This window comes from Lissotriton vulgaris, chromosome 4_1, assembly GCF_964263255.1.
Source record: "Lissotriton vulgaris chromosome 4_1, aLisVul1.2, whole genome shotgun sequence".
Classification (NCBI taxonomy): Eukaryota; Metazoa; Chordata; class Amphibia; order Caudata; family Salamandridae; genus Lissotriton; species Lissotriton vulgaris.
The window spans coordinates 2,094,064,893-2,094,085,424 of NC_141691.1; the positions used below are offsets into that span (position 1 = coordinate 2,094,064,893).

A 20,532-nucleotide genomic window follows, 5' to 3' on the forward strand; every position below is an offset into this window, starting at 1 on the left:
GGTAAGTGGATTAAATGGTAAATTTTCAACAAGATTAATCGTCTGCAAGGTGTCTCTCAGATATGTCTGTGTTGCCTCCGCTAGAGGTTTAAGGAAGAAGTCAATATATCTGCCGAGAGGTTCAAGTATGGATCCACAACCTGACACAATCGGGCGCCCTGGTGGGTCAACCATATTCTTATGGATTTTGGGAAGTGTGTAGATAGTTGCCAGGTGAGGGTGTTGTTGATTGAGGTATTCAAATTCATTTTTCAACAGGAATCCTTGGTCAAGTCCAAGTTGAGTTATTTCTAGAATTTCCAATGCTATTGCCTGAGATGGATCAGATCTCAGTTTATGATAGCTGACCCCGTCCATCAGTTGGCGCTTGATTTCGGATTCATATTTTGAAACGTCCTGGATGACAATAGCTCCGCCCTTATCAGCAGGTTTGATGACAACCTGTGTATTCTTGGCCAATGATTGAAGAGCAGCTTTCTCAACCCTGCTGGTGTTATATTTGGTGTAAGTTTTGTCAAGTAATATGCTGTTGACATCTCTCCATACCACTGCTTCATATGCCAGGATTTTGTTGGACATAGTGCATGAAGGTGGAACAAAAGTGGAAGGAATCCTGAGGCCAGTGGAGGATGGATTCTCATATGGTCCAGCGTTCCTGAAGAAGTACTTGAGCCTGATTTTTCTAAAGAATTTGAAAAGTTCAGTGCGGACTGTAAATGGATCCGGTCTGTTCGTAGGGACATATGATAACCCTTTACTCAGTGCGCGTTGTTCATGTTCATTCAAAGTGTATTGGGAAATGTTGACTATGGGATTAGTCGCAGATGTATCAGTTACCACCAATATGTCTTGTTGCGTGTGGTTCTTTCGCCATGCTGTTCTTGTTGAAAGTGAACCTGTTTCTGAGCTTGGCCGCGTCCAGATTCCCAGTTGGTGGTATTCTGGGTCTGCCCGCGTGATTGGCCTCTGTTGGAGTAACTCCCTCTTCCTCTCGGGGGTCGCCATGGTCCGGGGCGTTGTCCTAAAAAAGGGATGAATTGAGGTGACTGGTATCCGTATTCTTGGTAGTTATAAGGACGGCTTGGACCAGCAAATTCTTGCTCTCCCTCCGAGCTGTAGGATGAGTCGGAGAAGGTGGTATAGTTTCTTCTGCCACGATAGTTCCCTCGTCCCCTGTTGGTGAAGCGACCTTGATTATCTTGTTTGTAATAGTCGTCTTGAAGGTATGGATATGTTTTCTTTTTGTCGTGAAGCACTGATTGTGCCATCAATTAAGCAGCACCAAATTCATGTGTCGGGACTGCCATTGCAGCCTGTTTATGTCATTTTTAATTGTTATAAGTAACCTCTAGGGCAGGGGTCTCCAAACCGGTCCTGGAGGGCCGGATCCATGCCAGATTTTTGCGATATCCCTATTGAGATACATGTAGTAATTTTAAAAATCTGGCATGGATCCGGCCCTCCAGGACCGGTTTGGAGACCCCTGCTCTAGGGTATGCCCAGGACAGGACAGAGGGCAGGGTATAATGTATTTAGAAGAACATCTCATTTTAAGTTTTACATGCCCTGGTACTGAAAAACTCTTACATTCATTTTTCACTACTGCAAAGCCTACCTCTCCCATTAAGTAACATTGGAGTTACCTTATTACATTTTATAAGCGTAGTTTTCAACGGAACTGGCAACCAGTGTGTGTGGAATTGGAATTCAAAATCCTAACCTATGGTTACACTTTTAAACAGTTTATATTTTCTTGCCTAAGCCATTTGGGGACTGTAGTCTGTCTCTGAGTTACATGACTGAGAGAGAAGAAATACTTTTATTCAATTTCAAATGAAATCATAAAAGTGCAATACAATTAACCCTAAAAAATACTTTAAAAGCATAGAACATTAGTGTTATATGAATATAAAATGACTTTAAACTGTTATGAACTATTTTCTTTGGTTACATGTGAACATATGGCATCCAGACCTACAAGGAGAAATGAGGCTTCTGATATATTCGGGGTAGGCTGATTGCAGGCTGTCCAAACCCATGATACATAAACATAGTTTATGAATAAAGTGCTGCTGCGATGGTCATGTGAACTGTGAGATTTTGATTTAAGCAAGCAAAGTTAATTATGATAAGGCATGTTTAATTCATCTCAAGTTCTTTTATTGCTAAGCTCAAACACTGTATCGCCTTGCATGCCAGTTGGACTGTCGAGCCTCCTAAACATTTTATGCAGCTGATCTGCAAGTCCGTATTTGTTGTTGCTTCAGTGTTGGCCATAGAAGAGTTTTCCGAATGTTTAGTAGCACTGGACAAGTGCATAATAGATGGAGTAGTGATTCGTTTCCATACCCGCAAGGCGGCATTCCAGAGTGTGCTAGGACCGTTCCCATTTTGGGGTAAGGTCTTTAGATGGGTAAACACTGAGCCTCAGTAATATCAGGTTGATTTTTTTGATCTTCAAAAATATTCTAACAGATATGGTTGTGGTTTTAGAGTTATACATGTTGGCATCACCACCCATGCATGGATTTTATGAGTTAAAGATGCTTTATCTATTAGTTGGGATTGCCGTTTAATAGCTTTGTTTGTTTGAACTCGGGGTAGGGTGGTATTGTGAGCCAAGCATCCTCCAACTTTAGAGAAGAAAGTGATTGCTTTAAAACAAAGTATACTGACTTTTTTGACCTGGATTGGTTTTCAACCTCCAACCAGCAGTAATGGGCTAAGTAGTCTTCCTCTGCTGTCCTCATTCTCTTGTAGTATTTGACGAGGGCTCCTTGTCTTGTTGGTATCTGTTTTTTTATACTGAATTCCAGTGTTATCGGGATTGAGATATGTAGCGTGGAATTGAAAATAGTTTTTCAAAGAGACTAGATTCTGCAGTATTTAACCCCTCCCCTGCTGATGACGGAACCGCTCCGTCATCAGCTACAGTTGAGCTGTGCTGATGACGGAGCGGTTCCGTCATGGCCCGGCCGCCGCGCCTGCGCGGCGCTCATTTCGCGCCTGCGCGGCAGTCTTAATGAGCGGGGCGGGTCATGAAGGAACCGCTCCGTCACCAGCACAGCTCAACTGTAGCTGGTGACGGAGCGGTTCTGTCACCAGCATGCGGCGGCCGCGCGGCCGCCCCGCCTCTTTAGCGCTGCGGCGGAATAGCCGCCGCAGCGAAAGGGTTAAGGCAGATGAGTCCTTGGTGCTTAGCAGTTCCTAAAATGTATTTTGTCTTGTATTGTCTTGTATTGTCTGTCTCTTGACACTGATCACTATACAATTTTTCACACCCTTTCGTGCTCCCAAAATGACATCAACAATATATTTGTTGTTGTGTAAGTTATATACTTTCTCCTTTTCTCAGCTACCTTATACTATTGATTTGTTAATGTTAAAGTCATGTTTTCAAAATTGTTCTTGGAATCATTTCATGAAATGGCATAGAACTAGCATTTCAGCCCTGTCACATCGTTCGAAGCTTAAAGCGAATATTGCATTATTGCAGGAGTCACATCTATTGGATTCAGAAATACTAAAACTCAGGAAATATTTGGCGGGTAGTGCATATCTATCACTTGGATAAGGAAAGAGTGTTAAAATCATATGTGAACATTCTTGTGATTTTATACATGTTTCTTTAAAGAATAATACTGAGGGAAGATGGGTAATGGATAAGTTGAGTATTAAATTGCTGCATTTTCTATGTCTACTAACATTCCCATAAATAGATGATGTATGTACCTTTGCTTTTCACTGAACAATGGTTTTTTGGGGGCAAGGACTAAAAGCCCCAGGCTCCTCCACTAAACAACTTCCATCAGGCAACGGTACAATGTGCCCCATTTAGAACACCACTGGTACCAGCTGTAGGAGAGTAGGGTCTGCTATCCTATGGTCACCCCAAATTTTTGCTTTTTGCTTCACTGGTTTATGACTTAATGTGGCTGTGGGCCTGCTAATCAGACCCACAGCCTGCTGTTCTCTCTCTAAATTACTGCCAATGCACTCTAGGTGCATTACGAATTGGAACTGGTTCACCTTGTTGGCCCCTGTAACAGTGTACCATAGGTACCCAGGGCATAGGTGCATCCAAGGCCTACCAGGGGCTGCAGCATGTATTGTGCCACCCCTGGCCTGGCCTCCATATTTGACACAACTGGCTGATCACTCAGCTGGGGTAATTTGGTGTAATCACCTCTTACTTAGATATAGTATCCCTATATCTACCCTTAAACTGGACACATATGTTCCTATCAGCCACTCCTATGGAAGGCCTCATCAATCCTGGAGGCAGAGTGCTTGGAAATATGTGAGATGGTGCTCTAGCATGAGCTGAGCCTGTCTGCAGCTGTCGGGAACCACTCCCTAAGCTGTTCCGGGATATTGCCATACCATATACTCTTAAGTGCATTATAATCCTCGCGGGTATTTGCTATCTTTGGTTTGGCTTTATCAAAACATGTCGAGTAAGGTGTCATACGAATTGGAATACTATCCCCTCGACAGTTCTGTCGACGGGGATAGCATTCCACCCTTCTAGAGGGACACGACATGTGTGTAGCCTTAACCCCGGTTAAAGTTAACCAGAGCCTCAGCATCACAAAATGGATGCTGCCACCACAGACACAAGTCTGACCTCCTGCTGCTGGGAGTCCTTCCAGCGAGGGAGGCTTGGACAAAGGGTTTCCTGCCTTGGGAGGTGCGAGCACCACCCCAGACAGGGTTTTGTGTATTGGGTAGGACAGGGCTGAATAGATTGAGACATGCCCGGGGCACACAAGGTGTCCCCGTGCATAAGCCAGTCCAAACCGGTCCTGGGACTTTCCAGACCCAGGCCTGGCGAGGAGCTGGACAAAGGAAAGGGGGTGTAACCGCCCCCCTTCCTGGTCCCACCCAGAGGAGGGACCTAGTAGGTGATCCACCCCTCAGATTGGGAATAAGATTGGGAGCAGTGCCATTGCACAGCAGATCATCCTGAAATCAACTTTAAACAAAGAAGAAGACTGGACTTCGACATTCTGCTGCACAGAAGACTGAAGAGAATCTCCCTTGTGGCATAAGCCTAGGAGTGGCCACCCTGTGAACACAGGTACCAACCAGCGAATCGACGTCTGCTTTGCTGCCGCCTCCTGCCGGAGCCCGAGCCCAGAGCCTGACAAGACCCAGACTCCCAGAGTTCTCACAGCTCGATCCACAGTCCCTACAAAGAAGGGACCCGTGGAGGCACCGATAGACGTGGGACGGGACATCTTGGAAGACACCCGAAGAGCTGACTGCACAGCACCAGAGGCATCCTCGACGTTGTGCTTTGGGGAGTAAGAACCCCCACCACCGAGCAGCTCTTGCACCGAAGATCAGCCCCCCAGCATCTCCACGATCTGCGTGGGGCCCTTTTGCATTGTGCCACTCAACGCGCCATCCCGGCCACTAGCCACGTGGTCAGCGGCCATCTTGGCGACGAAACCGAAGAACTACACTGCGGGTCTGGTTGCTCCAGACTTGCCCTAGCTCCTGTAAAAAGAAGCACCCGCTCTGACCTTGCTGGTCCGAGTGTTAAGCCTTTTTCGACTCCTGCGTGGCTTGCATTAGACAAGGCCTGTTTGCTCCGATCAAGTTGCCAACACCGCCAACAGCGAGAAGCCTGCGAGGGACAGCTCGTGACCGACTCCTGGACGTCCTCGACCCCCGGTGTCTACGTGGCTGCAGAGAGAAGCTACACCTCAACGCCTGTTTGCACCCGACATCGCCTGGTTCCAATCTGGTTCCACGGTAGTCACTGGCTAGTGACTTTGAATATTGTCCCCTCTGCTTTCAGGTCTTCACATCTTCAGATCCACCCTTGGATCCACCGGAACTCTTCACATCAAGCCGCCTGCAGCATCTTCAGCTCCAAGCACCATCGACCAGCGTGACGAAACCCGACACTACTTCGACCCTATGCACCCGCTTCCTGTGGGTAACTCAGCTCCACCGGTGTTCCCACACTGGTACACATCTCTAGGGCCTGTGTCTCAAGTTTCAGCTTTCTAGGTCACTTGGAAGGTTCCGAACTAACTAACTTTGTACTTTTTACGCACCATAGACTTTGCATTGGTGAGTGCGTGCACTTTAAACACTGCACCCGAGTCCCGTGGCCTTTCCCGACTTAGTAACTGCTAGTCTCGAATAGCTCCAGCGATTCCCAAGGCCCTAGGCCTGTTTCCTTTCAGATTGGTATCTCTTATACCACTTTCTTAGTATATGGTTTAGGTGGCCCCTAGGGCTCATCCATATTGTGCAACTTTTGTGTATTTTAAACTGTCTTGTGTTTAACGCTTGTGCTTCTGTGCTCATAAAGAGTCCAGGGGATACTTTTAGTTAATAAATCAATATATATTTTCAATATATATCTGTGTGGTGTCCTTTCATTTGGTATTCAAGGGGGTTGTGTATGGTAATACAGCTGGGTTCACATGCCTTTCAGAGTTTAGCCTAAGACTGCTTTGTCCACGTTACCACTAGGATAACTGGTCTACAAGGTTGACTTACAACCAATCATCATAAGGGTTGCTTGGCATGGTACAAAGTGATCACTAGAATTAGTGAGCATTATATACCAGGCCAACTTCTCACACTAGCTGTTCGTTATGTGCCTTTGTTTTGTGCTGAACCGGCTTCATTGGGAGCCAGGATCAAGATTGCCATACTCCTTTCCTGGCAATAACACAATCTGAGCCATTTAAGGTGCTTTTGGTACCCTTGGCACAGAATGCACCAGGGATATGTCTAAACTAAGATCTGGCCCATCTGCACCTGTCCCTGCACACACAAGGCTCGACTGGGCCACATCTCTTGGACCTTATTTTCAAGAACTTGTGTGAGTGGAACTTATGGGTAAGAGAAAATCTGTGGCTTTGACTATGTCAACTAAGGACCACCCATACAGCTTCAATAACTAGTTTAATAACCAATGCTATGGGTGCAGTCAACTTAGAGATGGAGTATGCGGATGAAAAACTGGGAGTTACTAAAAATGTTTTATTAAAGGACCTGGTTATTGATCAAGACCTTGCTCCCACTTCTCATAACTTAGATAATGGGTTCACTTAAAGGGAACAGGTTGGAAAAACACTTAACCTCCAGATCACAGAGCACTGCATGCCAGATTTTGTTACTTTCACTGATGTTTCTTCAAACTAACATATAGGACCAAAAGAAAGTGCATATGAAAGATCCAGCCCATCTGAGGAGGTTGCTTATTGACAGCCAATTAGAGACAATGGAAACATTCAGAGTTCATATTGGATAAATGCTATCCTGTTACTGGAATTTTTTCAAATTAGTGGAGTTCCCTGCAGATTGTGGGTTATTAAATTGTGTTCCTGTGTCAATATTATTCTCACTATGGACCTTCGCCCTTATTCATCTTGACACAGAAGTTGGCCAAAGGGTAAGTGGTTTTGTAGTGCTTTTGGATGGTGACTGCCATAAAGAAGGAGGCTGTTCCGGTCAGTTGATTTTTTGAAGTTGGTAATGGATAGCCTCCCTTCAGTTCTAGTGATCATTAAGTCTAGAAAGGGTACTGCTTAGTCAGATGTATTGCTGGTAAATTGCAAGTATGGGTTAAGTGTGTTGATCTAGGAGCAGAAATCCTCACGTCACCACATCTCCATATGAAAGGAACAGGATTTCATAAGTAAACCGTTGTCATGTCCAGATGTTGTTATAGTAAGTGTCAGTTTCTCCAATGACATGTTCACTTTCAAAGGCTGCCATGTAAAGACAATCCTAGACTGGGCACAAAATTCCTACCCATTGAAAAACCCTGAATTTGGAGGTACAGTGGTCATTGAATTGGAAAATATTCTCTTTTAGGGCTTTGGTGGTGCACTCCACAATAAAACTGATGGGGTTCTTGAATCCCATTGTGTTTTGGCCAAGAGGCAAGTTTCCATTACTTCATTGGTGGTATCCGGAGGTATGTTGGTGTAAAGCGCCTCCACATCAAGGATAAGTAGTAAATCAATTTTCTGTTGATGCTCTAAGTTATTTATAAGGTTTAGTACATCTGATGTGCCTTCAAAGTATGTGGTAATTTTAGCAACTAGGGGTCTCAGAAAATGGTTGCAGAATTTGCTAAGTGGTTCTAGAAGGGAATCAATACCAGAGACAATTGGGCGACCTGATGGGGGCTTGGTCCCCTTATGTATCTTGGACAAGGTATAGACGTATGGTGTTCTGGGGGTAAAGTTAATTAAAACAATTGCCCTATTCTTGGCGATTCATCTTTCGGTTTCTGTTGCAGTCACCATGTGCTTAATCTTTTTTGTTAGTTCTTGGTCATGTCATTCTCATTATGGTAGCATTGGTTGTTCCAGAGTTGTCAGACACACTCCTCATCATAAGTAGTTGCTGAAATAAGTACAATGGCTCCTCCTTTTTCTGCAGGTTTCATGATGATGGGAGGGTCTTCTGTTAAGGTTTGTATGATATTCCTTTCTGTGTTGGATACATTGTTAAATCCACACTGATGTTGTAAGTATTCTACTTCGTTAAGTGCAGCCTTCTCATAGGCCACAACTTTACTAGCTATCATGGCTGTACTTGTGTGAATTTAAATGATTTACGTAGACCTAAGTCTCCGTTGAGCTGTCAGTAAAATAATAATGTTTTGTGACTAGATTTCAGCAGCAAAATATAAATGCATTCCATTGAGAAATGGCATTTGAAAGTGATGTCCTAAATAGGCACCCTCTAAATAGTGATTCAATATGATTTCCTAACCCATTTAGCAATTCGTTAACATGTTAGTGAATGGTAAAATGGGTTAAATACATTAAAATATCACATTTACTAATCTCAAACGCTGCGGTTTACCGAACAGCCGGTCGTGAAGCTGCTGAATGTATTCTTACAAAGGGCCTCAGGTCTCTGAAACGGAAGTCAAAATCCTCAGCAGGGCAATGCTGCAGATGGTATTCAACTAAGTCTTCTCAAAGCTGATAGATATTGAAAAGGTCCTGCTGACACTGATGGTTTTGGCAGGAAAAGTTAAACTAGCATGTCCAGAGAATTCAGTGCTTTGACTTTTACAATTGTTTTTAGAAATGTAACTTTGCCGTTAGGTTGGATTGTTAATACATAGTGAAACGAATGGTGTTAATATTATTCTAGCTTGTAAGAAATAGAAGATAATCTGTACTTCATAGTTCCTCATAGGACAGCCAGAGCTTTCTAAAGTGAAAATAGTTTTTGGGAGTTAGTGATATCATATTTATACATGTCCCACTTTCAAATACCATGCATCCTACCATGTGAGCCACATGGCTTATAAAGTGGTCAATTAGTAATATTTAAAGGGAGATTTTCCCTGTCAGAAAGGTGTATTTTGACAGGGCAGTCTACAAGATTGGACTGCAGCAACCAATTGTAGGCCTAAAGTTATGTATTTCTTGTCACAATAATGAACGGCACAATAAGTGCTGCAATCCTTGATTGACATTTAACTTTCTGCATGATAGGTTTTGTTTCTACACCATATACTATAGCCCTAATGGAAAGTTAGATATGCCAATCAATGATTATCCATTTTCTACATGTTTTAGGACTCAGAACACATACAGAAGGCATTGGACACCAGTGCTGCAGTATACCGTCTAAAAACCAACAAACAAATCCAGAAAATCTAGGGATGGTTTGCATTCGATGACTGATAGTGTTGAGAGGCGGAGATTGAGAATGTGGCCTTTAGTCTGTTTCTTCAGTTATGCAGCACCACATTGAGAATGTTTATAAGTTTGAGGAGTGTTTCTTTGGTGCTGGGTCTGGGGCCTTTGTGGAATTATGTATCCACTGTAGGGGCCTGTGTTCGACTTTGTGGTCACAAGTTCAAATCCCGGCAGGTCTACTCATCCTTTTATCCTTATCAGGTTGATTAAATGAGTACCATTGAGTTTGGGTAACAATAAACATCTGTTAGTCAGTGTCAAGATACCCTTGGGTGAATGTGCGCTTCACAAATACATGTTATTAGTGTTTGAGTTAGGGTGATGTTTTCAAAGAAGTTTGTATGAGAAAGTTCCCTCTTTCTGCATGGTTGCCCCCGCTATTTGCTGAATTGCTGATGTACTTTGACTGAGTATGCCCTGGGCTCCTGCTAATCAGGTACCCAGGGCCTATGGATTTGAAAAAAGGCCAAGTGGAACCAGGGTAGATGGGTAATGGAGACCTCCGTGTAATATCTACTTAACTCTTTTCTTTGTATGCGGGAAAGTGTAGGGAAATTCTATTGCCAAACAGCTCTTGATGAAGCGTGCTACTGCATCCCCTGGTTCATGCGTGGCTAGAAACGATAGCGTCTGACCAGACGTCCCCCTCCGTCAACTACCATTGGATTATTGTCCTCACTTTCTATGTGGCTTGAACACAAGACATTGCAACACCTGATATCATTGGTGCGATCTTGATGGCAGTTGAATCCTCTAACGCCAGTTATCCAATTGGATTTAAGTTCTAATTATACATGCCCTGAAGAAGTCCTTTGTGGACGAAACGCGTCGGCTGTAGATCCTGTATATTTTTTAACCATCTGAACTAAATAAAGAACTCTCAAAATTATATGAAGGAAAATCTCTCTGATATAATTATTACTGTTTACCTCACTGAAAATATCTATACCCCTAAATGTTGACGTGGTGCACCTTGGCCTTTTTTCAAATCTTGTTATAGTTCATGTTTGAACCTGCATTGTGACAGTGGGTGTTCTTTGAAGTGTGCACACATACTGCCCCATGTACTAGTGGGCGAGATTTCTTGGAGAATAAATTTGACTAGGTGCTGTCCCTTTGGGAATCCACCACTGTTACTACTCAGGGCCTATGGACTTTCCCTAAAACTGGGGTCTGCCTCGAACCCTAAGAGGCCTACCTTGCTGCTTGAGCTGTGTTACAACACTTGAACGCAGAACTTCTAGGTTGACTTCAAGGTCTAGTTTTCTGACCTTCTGATCAGAGTGTAAGCGACAGAAAAGTCTCTGGATATCTTGAACACACACATGGACCCATCCTGACTGATTTCAAATCCCTCAAGTGGTGCCCCTCCAGTCTTGACCCTTGCCGGTGGTGCTAAAGATGCCCATATACTCAGACTCAAATATTTAGGACTTTAAAATCTTTTGGCTAAAAACTGCTCCGAGGCCATGAGTAACCTCATAGCAATAGTAATAGTAATCCTATTCAGCATTCCTTCGTCAAAGAAGTAACCGCCTCATAGAACTCTCACCTGGCATAGCCTCCAGGCATTTCCTGCTGGAAGTTTTCATCTTTCATAACAGAAACAATGTCAGAATGAAGACACCTTTATCGTGGCTTCATATATTAGCTCTCCAATGATGATGCTCCCTCTTTAGACACCGCCTGGAGCCTTGCCCCTGTGGATTTGACCTTAACAGAAAAATGTTCTTTAAAGTTTCTTCAAAAACTGAAGGCAAGCAGTGACCAGCCCAATCCACTTTTGTATCCAACTCACTCCATCTCAGTCAGCCATTATTCACCTATGACCTGGTCTTACAAGACTAGATAACCCCGGTTCGCACTTTAATCTTTTAGGCACTAGTTTTTACTTTACACTTTACTGATTCATATTTCTGGGTCTACTGGTTGGATTTATGTTGTTTTGGTTTCAAATCATTTATTAAAATGTTCTCTTTCTTTTTGAACTGTATAAAATACGGTCCATACTTTTATTTTGTCGTGTTTTCACTTTATTAATGTTTGTATGCTGCATAAATACCATTGCCTCTGATTTATGCCTGACTTCTTTTGTGCAAAGTTAGCAGAAGGTTAAGAACAGGTTAATTTAGTGACTTTTGTGGTTCATCCTGACACAAACTTTGACTGTTGCTCAAATAGGGATCGCCCATATTTAATCAACAACCCATATTGTGACACATATAGGGCCTCATTATGATTGCGGTGAATCCGCATACTCCGGGCAGGCGGAAGCCACCGCCGGCCTGGAGTATGCGGATTCACCGCCGAAGCCACATAGAACACCCACCGCCAGATTAGGATGGCGGTGGGATTGCGGTTGGACCAGCGGCGGACGGCAGGTCCGTCCGCCGCTGATCCGCAGGGTGGGGAGGGCAATTTGGTGACGGTGTCTGCAAGACACCGTCAGCCAAATTAGGATTTGCACGGAGACATGCTTTTCCGCGGCGGCTTTTCCGCCGTGGAAAAGCATGTGGACTTTGGCTTTTGGGGGCCATTTGCGGGCCCCCAGGGTGTCGGGGGGGTGGGGGATGCACATGGGGTGTACCTATGGTACCCCCCAACATTTACATGCACAAAGCGGCAGGCACTGCGCGGTGCCTGCCGCTTTGTGCATGTAAATGTAATACATGCATTTTTAACATTGCGGTGGGTGCTGCTTGAAGCAGCACCCGCCGCAATATTATTAATACAGGATGTGACCGCCAGGGTGGCGGTCACATCGTAATTTGCATGGAGGGACCGCCGCTGCCCCTGCAGACGGTCTCTCCACCTCTGGGGTGGCGGATGGACGCAGGTCCGTCCGCCATCCTAATCTGCCCCTAAATTTGGTCTTATTTAGTTGTGCAGTTATGCAGGAAAGGTCTCGGGTTACAGATTGTCTCAGAGGTTGGTTGCTGTGGAAGATCACACTATTGATGTGTGTTATTGGGGCATGAATGCAGTTTGAATGCCTTTGAGTGGATCTTTTATAATGGTAGAGTAGAGGAAAAGACTTCCTGTTTGTTGATTGCTTCATAATGAGCCACAAAAGGAAGTTAAGTGAGAACCATTTGCGGGCTTAACTGGGCAATTAGGAAAATCAGGACACCTGTCATTCTGTCATTGTGTTAACATTAGGCTTTCTGCTTGCTCCTATTTTAGAGTTTATCTAACATGGAAGTTGTCATGGTTCCAACACACAGTTGCTGCTTGGGCAGGAAGGATGCTTGGATAACTGGTTCAGGAGTTGTCCACCACAGGCTGTGTGTTTTCTGTTTATCATTGGTCTATGACATTGGTCTGGGCGCCTCTGACGGTTTGTTGTATTGTTAGGGCAGCAGGGAAAGACTTACAGGACGCTGAATTATTCACAGAACAGTTGGCAAAGGAAGTCACATGAGTGCATGCTCAGGTATTGATAGGGTATAAAAAACAATCAGGAGTCCTCCGATTTAATCTTTTGTAGTGCTAGGGTGGCGGGAAAGGTTTCCGGTTTGCTGTTTGGCTTAAGGGTTTTCTGTGCGGTTTGTAATTCTGAGTTGGCAGACAAGACTCCCAGATAGCTGATTGGCTTAAGAGTCGTCGAACAATGACACCCAGGTGTTGCTGTGGCACACAAAAACACCCACAATGCCCCTTTAAATTTCAAAATATTTTTATTGAAAATAAATTTTACATATACAAAAAACAAAACGTTTATCATATTTAACACATAATTTTTGTCCAGGATGCTGAAATCTTATTATCAACTCCCAATTGAGGATTTTAGGATGGTATTTAGGATGGCAGAAAAGAAGTATATTGAAGCCTTTCTCCAACAGCAAACTTCTCTCAAAAATACAAATTGTATTAAGAAAACTAAATTCAAAATCGAAAATTCAACTAAGGGCCATATGTATGAAGGCTTTTTCCTGTTTGCAAACAGGCTGATTCTCAGAATCTGCCCGTTTGTGAATTGAAAAAAGCCTTTTGGGATGTATCATCCCAAAAGTCCATCGCAAAATAGAGAATTGCTAAATATGTGATTATCTTTTTTGGGAATGCAATTATGGAAATACAAATTGAGATTCCTTTAATGCAATTCTGGAAGCACCAGAAATGTGTAATTTGGCCTTAAGTAATTGCAAATTACCACCAATTTCAAGTTGGTGGTAATTTGCGATTTCTTTGAAAAAGCACTTTTTTGATATTTTTAAAGTGCAATATGTGCACACATGCACATTTCAGGGTTGCAACAGGGTGTCCTTTTGGCACCCTTGCAACCTTGAAATTGCATTCTCAATTTGCGATTCTCTAATTGGTAATAGCAAATCGAGAATGTCTTTCCGAGCGGGAACGTATTCCTTAATTGCGAATCTCAATTTATGATTCGCAAATAAGAAATATGTAGGATTCTCAAAATGTTTAGCAAATCCTACATACATTGCATTTTGTGATTCTCCAATTGCGATTTGCTAAAAATCGCAATTTGAGAATGGCAAAACTCATTTTTGATACATATGGCCCTAAGAGCTCAAATGACCTCTAGATTTTTTGCACAGTGCTGAAAACTACGAAGAACTAGGGGGAATATTTACAACAAAGTGGAGCAAGGCAGTACTGCCTTGCACACAGGGAAAGGGCAGAAATGACTGTCTTTACAAAATACGGTCCATTTCTCTCCCTTCGCCCTGCGCTGGTGCACAATTGGCTGCCTAGCACCAGTGGAGGCACCCATGCATACAAGCTTGTTTTTGTGCAGGAAGGAATACCTTCCTCCACAAAAAAATCGACAGAGCTGTTCTGCTTTTTCTATGTGACACAAGGGGCATCTTCCTGCACAAAAACAATCCATGGAGGGGGTTCTGCTCTTTCTGTGTGTCATGCATGACTCTTTTTGTGCAGGATGGCAAACCTTCCTGCACAAAAACAATCCATGGAGGGGGTTCTGCTCTTTCTGTGTGTCATGCATGACTCTTTTTGTGCAGGATGGCAAACCTTCCTGCACAAAAACAATCCATGGAGGGGGTTCTGCTCTTTCTGTGTGTCATGCATGACTCTTTTTGTGCAGGATGGCAAACCTTCCTGCACAAAAACAATCCATGGAGGGGGTTCTGCTCTTTCTGTGTGTCATGCATGACTCTTTTTGTGCAGGATGGCAAACCTTCCTGCACAAAAACAATCCATGGAGGGGGTTCTGCTCTTTCTGTGTGTCATGCATGACTCCTTTTGTGCAGGATGGCAAACCTTCCTGCACAAAAACAATCCATGGAGGGGGTTCTGCTCTTTCTGTGTGTCATGCATGACTCCTTTTGTGCAGGATGGCAAACCTTCCTGCACAAAAACAATCCATGGAGGGGGTTCTGCTCTTTCTGTGTGTCATGCATGACTCTTTTTGTGCAGGATGGCAAACCTTCCTGCACAAAAACAATCCATGGAGGGGGTTCTGCTCTTTCTGTGTGTCATGCATGACTCCTTTTGTGCAGGATGGCAAACCTTCCTGCACAAAAACAATCCATGGAGGGGGTTCTGCTCTTTCTGTGTGTCATGCATGACTCCTTTTGTGCAGGATGGCAAACCTTCCTGCACAAAAACAATCCATGGAGGGGGTTCTGCTCTTTCTGTGTGTCATGCATGACTCTTTTTGTGCAGGATGGCAAACCTTCCTGCACAAAAACAATCCATGGAGGGGGTTCTGCTCTTTCTGTGTTATGCATGACTCTTTTTGTGCAGGATGGCAAACCTTCCTGCACAAAAACAATCCATGGAGGGGGTTCTGCTCTTTCTGTGTGTCATGCATGACTCTTTTTGTGCAGGATGGCAAACCTTCCTGCACAAAAACAATCCATGGAGGGGGTTCTGCTCTTTCTGTGTGTCATGCATGACTCTTTTTGTGCAGGATGGCAAACCTTCCTGCACAAAAACAATCCATGGAGGGGGTTCTGCTCTTTCTGTGTGTCATGCATGACTCTTTTTGTGCAGGATGGCAAACCTTCCTGCACAAAAACAATCCATGGAGGGGGTTCTGCTCTTTCTGTGTGTCATGCATGACTCTTTTTGTGCAGGATGGCAAACCTTCCTGCACAAAAACAATCCATGGAGGGGGTTCTGCTCTTTCTGTGTGTCATGCATGACTCTTTTTGTGCAGGATGGCAAACCTTCCTGCACAAAAACAATCCATGGAGGGGGTTCTGCTCTTTCTGTGTGTCATGCATGACTCTTTTTGTGCAGGATGGGAAACCTTCCTGCACAAAAACAATCCATGGAGGGGGTTCTGCTCTTTCTGTGTGTCATGCATGACTCTTTTGGTGCAGGATGGCAAACCTTCCTGCACAAAAACAATCCATGGAGGCTTTTTCCTCTTTCTATATGTGCTGCAGAATGAAAGAGGAAAAACTAGGAGAAATGAAAACGTTTCTCCTTGTTACACCTCCCCCGGAAAGGTGCACGGTTTTGACACGGTTATATGTGCTTGTAAATCTGGGAATGTGTCAACATTAATGGAATTTGCGTGTAAAATTCATGCCAACAACCCCCTGATGCAGAGCAAGGTAACGCAGCAGCTTGCTCTGCCTCGCCTTACTCCATATCAATGATATGGGTCCGCACTCTGCACTGCTGGTCTTTTCACCTCAGCAATGTTTAATAAGAATTGCGTTCTTTGCTGGTTTTTTTATTAGGTGAAGCAGGATTTTTCCTTATGAACATTACAATAGGTAAAACCATCTGTGGAACCCACCTACATCTTCTTCAAAAGAAATGTATTTCCTGTATGGAGTGGGATTTAACAATAAGTGCAGACTAGGCTTGGGGAACATATGTAATCTGTGGCAGCATAATCCTAATATTTTTTATTAATTTAGCATTCAGCTTGTTTTGCAAACACACATCACTACACCACTCTGCGCGATTACGCCAATGGATCACCAGCGACCGTTGTTCGTAGCAATTGTACTTTTGTGCTACTTTTGTTCAGTGCAAAATTAATCCATTGATGAACTTTATTTCGGTTATCGTGGACCATAAAAGTGCATATACAATGACATAAAAACTATGAACTGTAAAACGGTCCCCATAAATAGCTATCCCAATTATTAGATATGCAGCGTTAAAGTGCATCAAATGATTCCTCGAAGATTCATTTCAAGACAGAGTAATTTGCTACATGATGGCTTTGCATTTTTCACAATTGTGTGGAATTCACCTAATGTTACTGGAATTTTATGTAATTGCGCAGGCAAATTTTGTTTCCTCTCTGGGCTGAGCTGCCGCCGGCGATCGAGTCATGAGCCATGTGCTCCAGAGTCAGCAGCCCTGGCTGCTGCGCCACACCTGTCACCAAACATGCAAGTAGTCTAAATTCTTCATATAGTGTTTACTTTCCATTTTTAATCTGGGAAGTTACTTTAAATAGCACTAAGCGCTGATTAAAGCTACATTGCATCAAGGTGCTTTTCCCTGGATGGTATCCGGGCATTCCAATACTACGGTCCATGGTTACTGGGGGAAAGCTAGATCGACAAATATTGTTAGAGCTAGCGTTCAACAATACATAATGCTTCTTTGAGGCACGTGGAAAGCAGGAGAACTGTTTTTATTCCTCTTGACATTACACGTTTTGTACTGCACAAAACCAATGTGTGAAATATTAAAATAATTATCTGAGCTCAGTCATTTGTGCCAGAAGGAAACTCTTCCAATACAGAATCTAAGCTGGACACCATGCAGACACTTTCACACTATGCAGACACCCTCACACCATGCAGACACCTTCACACCATGGACACACCTTCACACCATGCGGACACCTTCACACCATGCAGACACCATACAGACACCTTCACACCATGCTAGACACCATACAGACACCTTCACACCATGCTAGACACCATGCAGACACCTTCACACCATGCAGACACCTTCACACCATGCAGACACCATACAGACTCCTTCACACCATGCAGACACCATGCAGACACCTTCACACCATGCAGACACCATGCAGACACCTTCACACCATGCAGACACCTTCACACCATGCAGACACCTTCACACCATGCAGACACCTTCACACCATGCAGACACCTTCACACCATGAAGGTGCAGACACCTTCACACCATGCAGACACCTTCACACCATGCAGACACCTTCACACCATGCACACACCTTCACACCATGCAGACACCTTCACACCATGCAGACACCTTCACACCATGCACACACCTTCACACCATGCAGACACCTTCACACCATGCAGACACCTTCACACCATGGGGCAAGGGCATCTGTCTGTTTGTTTGAGTTTAAGTGCCTTGGAAGAGAGCATCACCACTGTGCTGCTTTATTTTTAATAAATCTCCCCAAAAGACACTTGATTTAGATGTAGGTTTTCAAGGCATGGGGTTAAGTCTTTTAAAGTATGCATCATAAAAGTCCCGGCTGGTGCACTTGGATGCTAATGGCTGTCGTAAGTAATTGAATATGTGTCTGGCCCCATAGTACAGCGCACCCGCTTTTCCCAAAACCATCTTTGTGCAGCCCTGGGTTGTACACAACGCGGTGCCTAATTTATGCCGGTGTTTTTTGGTGCTCGGCACCGTCCTTGATCCTTAACCCCAGCACCTATTTCACTCAGCTCACCACATGGCGGCAGTGTCAGCCCATTTGTGATCGGAGAACGTGAAAAGATTGTTAAACACGGCACCATACTTTAAAAAAAAACAGTAATACCACCGTGTTCCAGGCCACTGTTACCTCTTTGATCTCGAAGAGTCCAGACTGTTACATTTATTGGCGAGTGATGGTTACTAGATAGTAGGGGCAATTGGTGCTGCAATCGGTCAAAGCCGCCTGAGAAACATTCGGGTTCTGATACTTATGTGCGTTTACAAATTAAGCACTGTCTTGGGAAGTCGAAATTCCTGATCCCCTAGCCCCCTGCCCCCCAGCTGTCCCAGTGTTTCCCACTGTGCCCTCACGCGTCAATCCCAGAACCTTTGCCCCTGCACGGGGATATAGTTCTTGATGGAAGCAACAACATTTCTGTGTGTTAAATGGCCGGCTTCTTGTTTCCTGCGCTCGAAGCGCTGAGAATCAACCCGCAGCGGCGGGTGAGTAAGAAAGAAGGGAGCAAAGGGTACTCACGCGCCGGGGTGTGTGTCCTCGCTTCTGCCGTGGCCGCGTCTGAGGATGGTTTGTGTTTCTGCTCCGAGTGCGGCTTATGACCCCCTCCCGTCTTCATTGCACCTCCCGTCATGTGCCCCGCCCACGGGATGGAAACTGAAAGCATTTCTCATTCCCTGGAAGCCTTTCACCCTCCAGGAATGCACCCCCGGGGACATACAGAAAAGTGTGGCTCTAAAAGTGAAACCTTTCACCCAGGCACAGGGATATACACGAGTTCACTTACTGCCAATGTATTTCCGATGTGCACTCTTTACCCTTGACCCTGCTTTATTTGCATGAGTCTCCCAGTATTCTCTGTGCTGTGCATGTGTGTTGTGTACCTGTCACTGACCCATCAGACTTGTGTTATACATGTATGTATAGAGGGTTGGGTTGGGATTAAAAATCGGCCCTGGCAGGCTGAAAAAAAGTGGCCCACATTGCATATAGCCTTGCAGAACACTACTTCACCAAAATGTTATTAAAAGGGAGCGGGGGGTTAAAAATGCACGGATTAGTTTACACTGATAAAACACCTCAAAAGAAGGTCACTTTTGCTCAGGCCCCCTGACCCACTCAGTTAACATATATTAATGGGCCGGCCCAGGGAGAGAAAGGGACTGGCACCTCTGCCTTTGATAAGAGGGAGATAATGGACGCCCATTTACCTCCAGAAAGGCCACTCAGGCCCCCACTGGGCCGCTGGCGGCATCAAACAATGCAGAAACCACCCAAATCGGCCCCCCACAGCTCGAACTGGACACCGGCCCCTCGGGCATTGCCCGAGTGCCCTCGTTACCAATCCGTTGCTGTATTTATATGTGTGAGGTATTAGCAGGGGGTGCGGAGGAGCGTCGCTCCACTGCTCTCAGAGCAGAAAAAAAAAGATAATAAACCTATTATTATCATTTTATTTTTCACTACGGGGTTAGGTTAGGGCAGGGCATGGCTGTGGTCACAGGGGCAGGACTGGTGGCACACTCTAAGTGCGCACGACTGTATGGCCTGCTGTCTTGGGCGGACCAACTAGTCACAAGCACTCTAAATGTTCCCAACGAGGCTTCATTACACAGCCTTGTGGCGAACATGCCCAGGCTCCCATTCCATGTCTGAGCAACGAATCATGGCCCTCAGACTAATCACAATGCTAAATTGGTGCGATTTGATTGGATTAGTGGATAGAGCCTGTGTTCTTCCTGCTTCTGCCGAAGCTGAGGCGAAGGCAGCATGAGAAGGCAACAAAGCTGAGGAGAGATGGCAAAGGGTAAGTGTTTTTGTTCAATGTATTTTTTGTACCCGCCTCGCTCCTCCACCCTTGTTCCCTGCCAGCTGCCCTGGGTGTTAGTATAGCAAGAACCTGACTGAAAGGCATTGGACATTGCACATGGTCCAGGGTGAACACACTGCATTGTGCATAACGGAAGAAACAAGACCACATCACTCCGAATTCAAAGGAAAAACCTAGACTGGGGCAGCACATCAGTCATGGGCCCAGAAAACTTGGCACAGCTGTGTCTGTGCGTGTGCACATGCGTGCATGGTGTCTGTGTGTGTTTTGTGTACCCGTGAGTGACCCTTCTGACTTGTAGTCCACAATTTACCAGTGTAAGCAGCAATGTACTGTGAGGCCGGTACAAACTATTGGGGCTGGGTGGGTCCATTCAGAGA

General features: G+C 44.7%; 1 protein-coding gene across 1 annotated transcript in view; it reads right to left on the reverse strand.

The window, feature by feature from the left end:
• Nucleotides 1-18,906, reverse strand: part of LOC147725112 (GTPase IMAP family member 9-like) — a 33,710-nt gene extending 14,804 nt beyond the window's left edge. Inside the window, exon 1 of the mRNA XM_086967109.1 lies at nt 18,844-18,906. The gene's annotated coding sequence lies outside the window, so the exon portion shown is untranslated. The remainder of the gene's footprint in view (nt 1-18,843) is intronic.
• Between the last annotated feature and the right edge of the window lie 1,626 nt (nt 18,907-20,532).